Source organism: Saccostrea cucullata, unplaced genomic scaffold (assembly GCF_032062105.1).
Source record: "Saccostrea cucullata isolate Sc308-1 unplaced genomic scaffold, CSIRO_AGI_Scuc_v1 ctg211, whole genome shotgun sequence".
Lineage (NCBI taxonomy): Eukaryota > Metazoa > Mollusca > Bivalvia > Ostreida > Ostreidae > Saccostrea > Saccostrea cuccullata.
In genome coordinates, this window is record NW_026927173.1 from 57,640 (window position 1) to 67,878 (window position 10,239).

Consider the following 10,239-nt stretch of genomic DNA (forward strand, 5'->3'; position numbering starts at 1 on the left):
AATTAAAGAAAAATAAAATGCTCATGGAATCACATTCTTATATTTTAATAAAGATATCAATTATTGCCTGAATCGGGTCCATTTACTACCTGTGCGCCGGAATTATTCGCATCTAATGCACAACCGGAAATCGATCTCTTTTGATTGTTATACACAACTGCTGGTTGTGCAATTGATCGATTAGCAGGCGTGGGTCTAAGCCTTCCCATATATCCTTGTCAGCTTTCTCTGAGTTCCGTGAATTTGTCGCTCGAATATTCTCAGCTTGAATTGTAGATTCTGGTCCAAGATGATTCACTAATGAGTCCAAGTGCTCTAGTGTTGTTGCACTGATTTCACTTGTGACATTCATGAAACTGTACTTCAATGCGTCAGGTACCTACCCGGATCATCATTCAAGTTCCTGAGTCTCCTTAGCAGTAACTGGTTCTTGGCAACTAATTTTGCTAAGACGTTGGCTTCAGTTGAAGTTTAGGAGCTTAGGGGTAAACGGAACAGCTGTTGGGTTCAGTTCATTTATATTACTGTCCCCCGCTTTCGCGAAAGCGAGGAGACATTAAATCTCATTCGTCTGTCCGTCTGTTAGTCTATCAGTCCGTCCGTCACAAAAACTTTAACCTTGCACATAACTTTTGATTTAGTGGAGCTATATTTCACATATGTAATACTTATGCAAAGACCTTTTATTTGATATAAAGAACTTTGCTTTAACTTGGAGTTTGACCTACGTTTTAAACACTTTAACTTTGGCCATACCTTTTGAACTGTTCAGGCAAGGGCCTTCATACTTCACACATGTTATAGTTGTGGCAAGACATTTCATTGGATTTAAAGAACTTTGACCTTGACCTTAGAGTTTGACCTACTTTTTAAAAAATTGAACCTTGGCCATAGCTTTTTAACAGTCTGGGCAAGGGCACATTGTACATGTAAAATAATGCATTTTCACCATATAATCAATAAAGCCCCACCCGAACACTAGAATCCCCGACTCTGGTGCCATGAAATTGACAATTTTGGAAAAAGCACATGGGCGTCGGAAGCAAATTGAAAGTGGTGGGTGGGGGGCTAATTGAAAGTGGGGGGCTAAACCAACAAAAAAAAGGTAAATCCCCATTTTCAATGCCTATATAATGTCTATTTTGCCGAAAAAGTGGGGGGGGGGCTAAGTCCTTCCTAGCCCCCCCCCCCCCCCCGGTTCCAACGCCTATGGAAGCACCCTTCCTCGTCATGACTATGAAATTAGTTTGTTTAATACCCAGGAGCAGATTAGAAACTAGAAAAAAAAAATTAGACCGGGATCGGAGTATCTCAAATTCTTTCTCTTTGCCCTGGATTTGAAAGGGACGAAAGGTATACAGGGATTTTGTAGCAGACAGAGTTTTAAAAAAAAATATTTCAAAAACATTTTTTTCCTAAAATAATGTCATAAAATAGTATCGACATATCTGATTTGATGATAAGACGCATCGATAGATTATTCTTTTTCGGGATAATGGACGATTGGCTTGGATGGAAAAATTCCAATGTGAGCACGTGGCCGAAGGCAAACACATTTCAGGATTATATATCAATATCATTTTGTGTTTTTTAATTAAATTGGGCATTAATGGTACAGATCTTTATTTAAGATGATTAGTGAGAAGGAGGGGTTGTGAGTAAAGAGGATCAAAACATTATAATCAGGCCTTTCATTATACCCTTAAAAAGCGGGAGGGTGTTTGGGGTGTATGTCTTGCTGTATGTACGTCCGTCCGTCTACTCCTCCTATACCACTGAATGAAATTTAATGAGACTTTCTTGGAATGTTTGTTACATAGTGCCATTGTGACCTCTTATTTTATTTTTTTGATGGGACACATAGTTCTGGTTTCCCACTCCCAGAGCAAAACATGGACTTTGCCATTATGGCAGACGGGGTATCATTTAGTGAGCTAACAGGTGACATATCTTAAGTTTTTCGGACAAGTCCATTACTTGTAACTTGTAACTACAAGCTGTACCTAGACCGAAATTGCATATTTAAGCTTTAAGGATAGGGGGGTTATACTGATTTACCCTTGTGTGTCTGTCAGTCTAGCTGTGTGTATGTAACAAATTTTTGCTCGAAGTTTTCTCAGCAACCATTCATCGCAGATGCTTGAAATTTTAGCACATTCTTTGCTGAGGCATTCATTTGCTATGATTCATTTTTGTTGAAATATGTCAACTTACTGTTTATTCGTGCGGACGCTGTAACATACATGACAGATTTTCGTCGCAGTTTTCTCAGCAACTACTCGTTGCAGATGCTTGAAATTATAGCACACATTGCTGAGGCATGCCATTTGGTGGGATATTTTTGTTTAAATCTAATATAAATTTCTCCCTGTTAAAATGTTTATCCGTACATTTGTCCGTACCATTACATAACAAATTTTCGTCGCAGTTTTCTCAGCAACTACTATAGTACTCGTTGCAGATGCTTGAAATTTTAGCACACTCTTTGCTGAAACATGCCATTTGGTGTATGGAAGGGAATTACCGCCAAAAGTCTATGTATCTTGCTTTTATTCTTATTCTGCCTATTTCTTTATGCTTTGTTATTATTGTAATTTAATATGTCACTTTATTGTTTTCATATTCATCTTTATTACATTTCATTTGACTTTTATCCTTCTTCATTTTGTCCTTACTTCTATGTTGCTTTATTCTTGTAAATTCATTCTACTTTTTTTTTTAAACTTAAACAGTTTCTTAAATAAATTATTCAATCACGCAAACAATGAAGCATATTCAATGAAGACGAATGGAAGTTGTCAAACCGTCAAAATTTAGTGCGGCATTATAACGCTAGGTGGTGTGGTGTTCGCTACGAGTGTTGGTAAAACTAGGTAACCAAACCCGGGTCGGGTTATTTGAGATTCTTCAATACGCCTTAGTACTTTAATTATCAATCGAACTTCTGAAGGCTGGATCCAATAATCCGATCCAACAATGGAAACTTCATATTTATTTTCTCTGGGCACACAGGAATAGCGGCCTCTTTTTTCAGACATAACTTTATACTATACTGTAGCTGCAGATCTGTAGCTCTCCGAAAAATATATATATTGATAGACCGGAGAGCTACAGAGCCAGCCATCGAAAAAACTGTATATTTATTGCGCACAAAAAAAATGCGCTCGGTTCTCGATTTATTTCTCTATGTTTTTAAAGCCCTAATCTCAAAATATTACTAACCGTGTGTTCCTAACATATTCTTTGACTCTTTCCACAACAAAACATTCCTCATAATTGTTGTTAATAGTCCTCCTGGCCCTGATATTGCAATCATCGGACATTTCGCTTATCTATACTGCCATTTTGGTTTCAAAGATAATTCGGTCCAATGTGCTTCGTTCAGATGTCAAATACGAGAGAACTTGATAGAGGAGGGAGTAATTTTTTGAAATCTTCCATTTTTTGCAATTGAGGTAAGACTTTGGAAGAATTAATCAAGAATCGAGCGCACTTTTTTGTGCGCAATAAATATACAGTTTTTTCAATGGGTGGCACTGTAGCTCTCCGGTCTATCAATAATTTTTTTCGGAGAGCTACAGATCTGCAGCTAACTATACTGAATATTTTCATTGAAAGGCCGACCCACTTTTTGTAAGAGTAAGGGTCAAATAAGTTTATGTAGTACGTATAGTAGGAAGAAAATTTAAATTTGATTCTATACAAGAAGTTGAATCTAACCCAAAACTCACCCCGCCTTCGAAATAGGATTTCATTGGCAGTGGAAGCAAATTGAAAGTGGGGGGGGGGGGGCTAAGTGTAAGAATTTTTTAAGACCTTAAAAAAAAACCTGACAAGCAAAAAAAAAAAAAAGAAAGAAAATAAATGTCCATTTTCCGAACTCAAATATTCAATTTCGTCGGGGTGGAGGGTGGGGGGTAGGTTCGAACTCCAGTGCCAAAGTTTTTTTTCCATACAACACCACTTTCCCCATTTTAAACCTATACTGCATCGTGTCCATGGCAAGGTGGGTGGTCTAAACCTATGCAGGAACGTCTGTACTAAGTCTATCTCTGGAAAAAAAAGTGGGGGCTAAGCCCCCCCCCTCCACGGTTCCGACGCCTAGTATGTATTTTCAAGTTTGGACAATTTCCTGGGTTTTTGCGCTTGTCAAGGTGCTTTCAGCCGGGTACTTTACTATTTATTCTCTTGTTGCCCCCTCCCTACTTTCAAAAACGTACAATGCTACGTCACTGTTCTCTCGCCTGAAAACTATAACTCTATTAAAGTTAATTGTTCGATAATTAATTTCCAGTTTAATTGATATAAAAATGTTCAATATTTTGATACTAGTTAACCCTCATAAATTGGGTTGTTTTTCAGAACCTTCCACTGAACTGAACTTCTTTTCACGACAGATAGTAACTGCTCATGTGCGTGATTCTAGGGACATGGCTTTGCAAAGGAGTGAGGAGCGTTAATATGGGTAGGCAGGCGCGGATCCAAAAATTTTTTTCCAGGGGGGGGGGGGTCCACCCCAGTCTAAAAAAAAAAATTCCAATCCCAGAAATTTCTTGACGAGCATAAACAAAACCTAAACTCGCCCAAACGTCAAAATCCTATTTTGTAGGGAGCGTTTAACATTTTTTCCTTGCTTTAGTATATACATTTTTAAACCTTGTAAATTCCAGGGGGTCCTAACACCCCATGCACCCCCCTCTAGATCCGCGCATGGTAGGCGAAGTAGGAACTAGGCATCATGCATCCAGACATACTAGAAACTCCCTGGTCTTATTTTCAGCGTTAATATTTTATATTAAAATAGCACTTAATTTTCAATAAAGAAAGAATTTATATCTTTAGTACGCATCGTATTTGTGATCAGCCAGAAGAGCTAAAAAAATTCTTAGAACTCAAAAATTCTGTTTGGTGGTGGTGAGGGGGGAGGGGTCGTCAACTTTTTTTCAGTACTAAATTTTACTCATGCAAATAAGTACATGACTTTTAATATATAAACTGACTATTAGTACAACAATAAAAAGGGTAAGGGATGGGGGCAAAAAGCCTTTCGCTGAACTTTTCCAGTAGTAAAAAGTTACGTTTAGGAAAATGTTTCGTGGCCACCCACCCCTCTACCGGCGAAACTTACCCCATAGGAGGTCGTCCACCCGGAAGTCAGTATATATATATTGAGACTTTGGTGGTTTGATTGTACATTGTATAATGCCCCTTGCGAGAATTTTTAACTCAAAAGGAGAAGCCACATCTTGCCGGTGGAGAGCTGCAAATTTGTCCTATATACTTGGCACTTATAGCCATTGAGCAGTGAGGGATCTTTTTTCGTGCCAGCACCTACTGCGACACGGGACCTCGGATAACAAGGTCTAGATCTCACCCGATGGATTGAACTCCACGTCCTTCAGTGGGATTCTTACCCACGACGTATTGATCGACTCCTTACTACTGTACTTCGTGACTTTAGACGCCGTAACCACAGTGCCACGCGGGCGACTTAACCCAGGGGGAGGCGGGGGGGGGGGGGTCATTATCCATATGTACTCTTGAAGATTATCTATGTTTAACTATTGGTTAAAATGATTTAATTATAAAGCACTTTTAAAATAATATTATTTAAATATTTATTCATACATGTATCATGTGTATAGGACGGATTACTTTTCTTCAAAAACTGAAAACGTTCGTATATATAAACATCGTTTTACGATTAAAAAAAACTATTCGGGGGAGGGGTTGCTATGAAGTGGGGGCGAATTGCTATATATAGCGAGATTTCCCACGGAAGACTAGCTATACCCCGGGGGAATCCCACTGTATAGTCTTCCGAAGGAAGCATCACTATGTAGTCAGTCTTCCAGGGGAAATCTTACCATCTAGCGAGACTTCCGAGGGAATGGCATGTATCGGGTACATACCTGAACTAATAACAAACATCATTCATTTGAAAATTTAAGTTCGATTGATAAAGTATTAAGGCAGAAAATTGGAAAAAACTCGAATAACCACGGCCCGGTTTGCTTACCTAATTTTACCAACACTCTTAGCGAACACCCCTGCCACCTAGCGTTATAATGCGGCACTAAATTAGGACAACTCGTATTCGTCTTCATTGAATATGCTTCATTGTTTGCGTGATTGAGTTAACGTTCGTAATAGAGATAATCATTTAAGATACTGTATCAATTTAAAAGAAAATAAAATGACTTAACAAGAATAAAGAAACATAGAAGTAAGGACGAAATGAAGATGGATAAAAGTCAAAGTGAAATGTAATAAAGACAAATATGAAAACAATAAAGTGACATATAATTACAATAATAACAAAGCATAAGGAAGTAGGCAGAATAAGAATAAAAGCAAGATACATAGACTTTTGGCGGTAATTCCCTTCCATATTGGTGGGATACATTAATTTTTGTTTAAATCTGATGACAACTTCTTATTTTTTTGGCATTAGCCCGCAACTGAACTTGTGTATATTATTAACACTATACATGTATAAAATTATAGATGTATATTTACTTCAGAGCGGGGGTATTCTTGGTGAGTCTCTTCACATACTTCTTGCTTAATTTTGCATCTAAAGATGTCCCTACTAGATAATTAGTTTAATTCGAGACTTTTACCTTACTAAAGAATAAAGTGTTAAAATAATGTCTGTAATCTCTGCTCACCTATGTTAACATCAATAATCTTATAACTAGTATAAATTTACAGCTGCACTCAGTATTCATCAAGATCAGAATGTAAGAATAAAGAGAAGTATAGATCTCTATTAAAGCTTTCTATACACCTCTTTTATATTAAAATTATTTGAGTTAGAGCAAAATTGTAATTAAGGAAGACTCGTACATATACTTATAAAAAAATCTTTATTTAAAAAAAATTACGTGGACTGTGTTTTGATTTATTCATACCTCCCTCAAGGCTAGATTTTTGTCATTAATATGGATTTAAAGAAAATTTAAGCAATCAAAGAGGAAAAATAAAAATTACATCTGCCAGTTAAGAACAGCATGATCAAGGGGGAAATTGTGATCCCTGTGTCTCTTGTTCTAATCAGACCAATAATGTCAGAAAAATTAAAAGATAAGTATTTCTTAAAATTCATCATTTAAGAAAGTAAAAAAAAAAAAAATTAGATGATCCAGGGAGTACAGAGCCGGGGAAGGGGCACAGAGGCCTGTGATTGATGTTCCACTTTAAAATTAAATTTATTTTCATTTTGATGTAGGTAATAATGGACCATAGACCTAATAATTGAATCCAGTTTAGGTCTATGAATGGACCTACCCTAATAAAGGTTGTTATGTTCACTTTCTAAGAAGCAAAAAGCGAAAGTATCATATTATGCTCCGTTTAATTGCAAAATCAGTTTTCCAAAATCAATGTCTAAACATAAAGACTTTGGAAATTCCGACTTCGAAAATAGAATTGCTTAATAAATACATTGTACATGTATATTAAAATCGCCAGCAAATATGTTATCCAAAATAGTGTTCAATCAGAATATAACACGTTGTCCTAAGGAAGCTATAATACCGGGTATAAAAGCTCTGCCGGGGTAAAGCTATCAGTTGGCATGTCACACTATATTATACATACATTTAATTAGCTTTAAAAGATTGATAATTGGAAAAAAAAAACTCGTACTGTAGTATTTTCTTCAGGTAAAAACATGAAATCTTTGGCTAGAATATTGCTGGTGATGTTGTTCCTTGTGCTTGTGGAGTTTTCATTCACGGAAGGTAAGCACATTTTATCTTAACAAATTTCTTTTTTGCAAAATGAATCTTTTTTATAAATACTTTGGCACTTTGACTCTCTGTTCTATTTATTAAAAATTTAGTTAGCAAAAATTATTAGGTCAATTCCAATATCATACAGGTCAAGGACAATTTCCTACAATTATAAAAATAAAAACAGGGGGTATATCTTTACTAATGTATCCATCATAAATTTGGCACATAAGACTGTATATACATGTAAACATATTGTTGAAAGAGTCAGAGATAGCCATTATCATTATTATTAAATACAAATAAACATGCATGTTAAATCCGTCATTCTCCATTTGAATATTTTTGAAGATCAGATAAAAAAACATTTTATAAAAAAAAAATTTGATTTTATTATTATTACTTCGAAGGGGGGATTTCTTTCCCTTATTTTTATACCCCCTTTGAAGAAAGGAGGGCTTATATTGCTTTGCTGCTGTCTGTCGGTCTGCCATTAGTTTCCATTCATTTTCTTAGCAGAGATTGCACATATTGAAATGGAATTTGGTATACAGGTAAAACATAGAATATCTAGGTCAAGGTCTGTTTTTGGTAACGATCGACCTATTTTTGACGGAATTATGCCCTTTTATTATTTGGGGGAGGGGGGGGGGCATAAGTGTTTTACAAACATCTCGTTTTTTTTTGTTTGTTTGTTTGTTTGTTTTTTTTTTTTGGCAAATATTAGTACATGTAATTATAATGGCGATTAAAAAACAACACTTTGTTAAGGTTCATAAGCTTTGGTCACTCGTATAAAATGTTGCTTGATTCTTAATGATTTTCCAAAAGAGATGTATTTTATAAGTAAAATACAAACAATTATAGCATAGCTTGCGGAGCAAAACTGGACAAAAAGACACTTCAACTTGGCAGATTTAGAAAGGAATAATAGACAATTATGTTATTAAGAGTTATCTCTCTTATCAGAGTATCAATGAACCTTAATCGTGTTTCCTTTTAACAGCTGGCTATGTGTGTCAATTCCTTGTTGGAGGAACTACCTTTGTTGCGGCTTCCTTAGTTGGACCGTGGCTGGGCATTTTCACTGGACCTGCTGGATCAACCTTAGCTGACAAAATTTGCAATTAAACTTAAACTAAAAAAAATGTATAAGGCTATACATTGTATTCTATTTTGTGGGCTCTAAAAAGAATCAGTAGGAATAATACATAAGAAACACATGTTAACATAGTATATATTGGTCTTGAACCACTTTATGATAAATTTAAATAAATTAAAACATGACGGTGCTGAGTTTTGTTTTATTTGTCCATACAACCAACCAAGCTCTAAATGACTCTACAAAATAAATGATATATTTAAGTGTCTCCATGATTAAAAATGCTGTTTCATGGTTGGGTTAGACTTTTCCACTGGGCGAGCAGAGTTTTGACGCTATTTACGGAGATAAACAAGATGTGTTTGTGAAACACTGATGCCCCGTATGGCAACATAGCAACTGTTAAATTTTCTCAAATGCAAATCAAACTTGATGTTACCCAAAGTAAGGCCTTCTCACAAGAAATACAAATGTAAAATATACAAGCAAATTCAAAGAATTGTGGTCCCGCTTTCGATGTCTTTGTGGGTGAGATGTCATTTTTTATGGCATATTTTGTCAAATATGAACGCCCTAGCATATGTCATTTAGAAATTATCACCGAAGTTGATTTCATTTAACAATTAGGTCAATCATGAAGGTCAAGGGGCCAGAATTCATAGCATGCTCGGAAATATCTTGTCACAGGTAATGCACATACCAAAAAAAAAAAGAAAACTCTATCTCTTCTCAGTCAAAAGTTATAAGGAACAAAATGTGTTTGTGATACACTGATGCTCCCGTATGGCAACATAGTGAAGGTTAAACTTTTCTTAAATGCAAATTAAATAAAATTGGTATCCAAGGTAGAGTCTTCTCACAAGAAATACGATTGTGCAGTATGAAAGCCCTAGCACCACCTGTTCAAAAATTATGACCAGGGATAAGTTTTGGAAAGGTAGGTCAAACTATTGCCGAGGTTAAAGTTTTTGTGACGGACGGACAGACGAATGAGATTTAATGTCTCCTCGCTTTCGTGAAAGCGGAGGATAAAAGCCCTAGCACCACCTGTTCAAAAGTTATGGCCTAGGATAACATTGTTTAATGTAGGTCAAACTCCGGGGTCAAATGGTCAAGGTTATTGTCTTCTAAAGAAAGGCCTTGTCACAAAGATTACGTATGGGAAGTACGAAAGCCCTTCCCCTGACATTCAAAAGTTATTGCCAAGGTTAAAGTTTTGTAAAAGTAGGTCAAACTCCAAGGTTAAAAGATCAAAGGTATCCAATGAAAGGCCCTGTCACAAATAATACATATGTAAAGTTTGAAAGTCCTAGCGCCAACAGTTCAAATGTTATAGCCAAAGTAAAAGTTTGGAATTTTGGAGTAAAAGTGTGTTAAACTCCAAGGTCAAGAAGTCAAATT

General features: G+C 36.1%; 1 long non-coding RNA gene across 1 annotated transcript; it reads left to right on the forward strand.

Annotated features, from left to right (window-relative positions):
* Nucleotides 1–7,449: 7,449 nt before the first annotated feature.
* LOC134273631 (uncharacterized) lies at nt 7,450–9,024 on the forward strand. The gene is made up of 2 exons (XR_009993460.1): nt 7,450–7,745; nt 8,743–9,024. It is a non-coding gene; the product is annotated as an uncharacterized LOC134273631 (long non-coding RNA).
* The last annotated feature ends 1,215 nt before the right edge of the window (nt 9,025–10,239 follow it).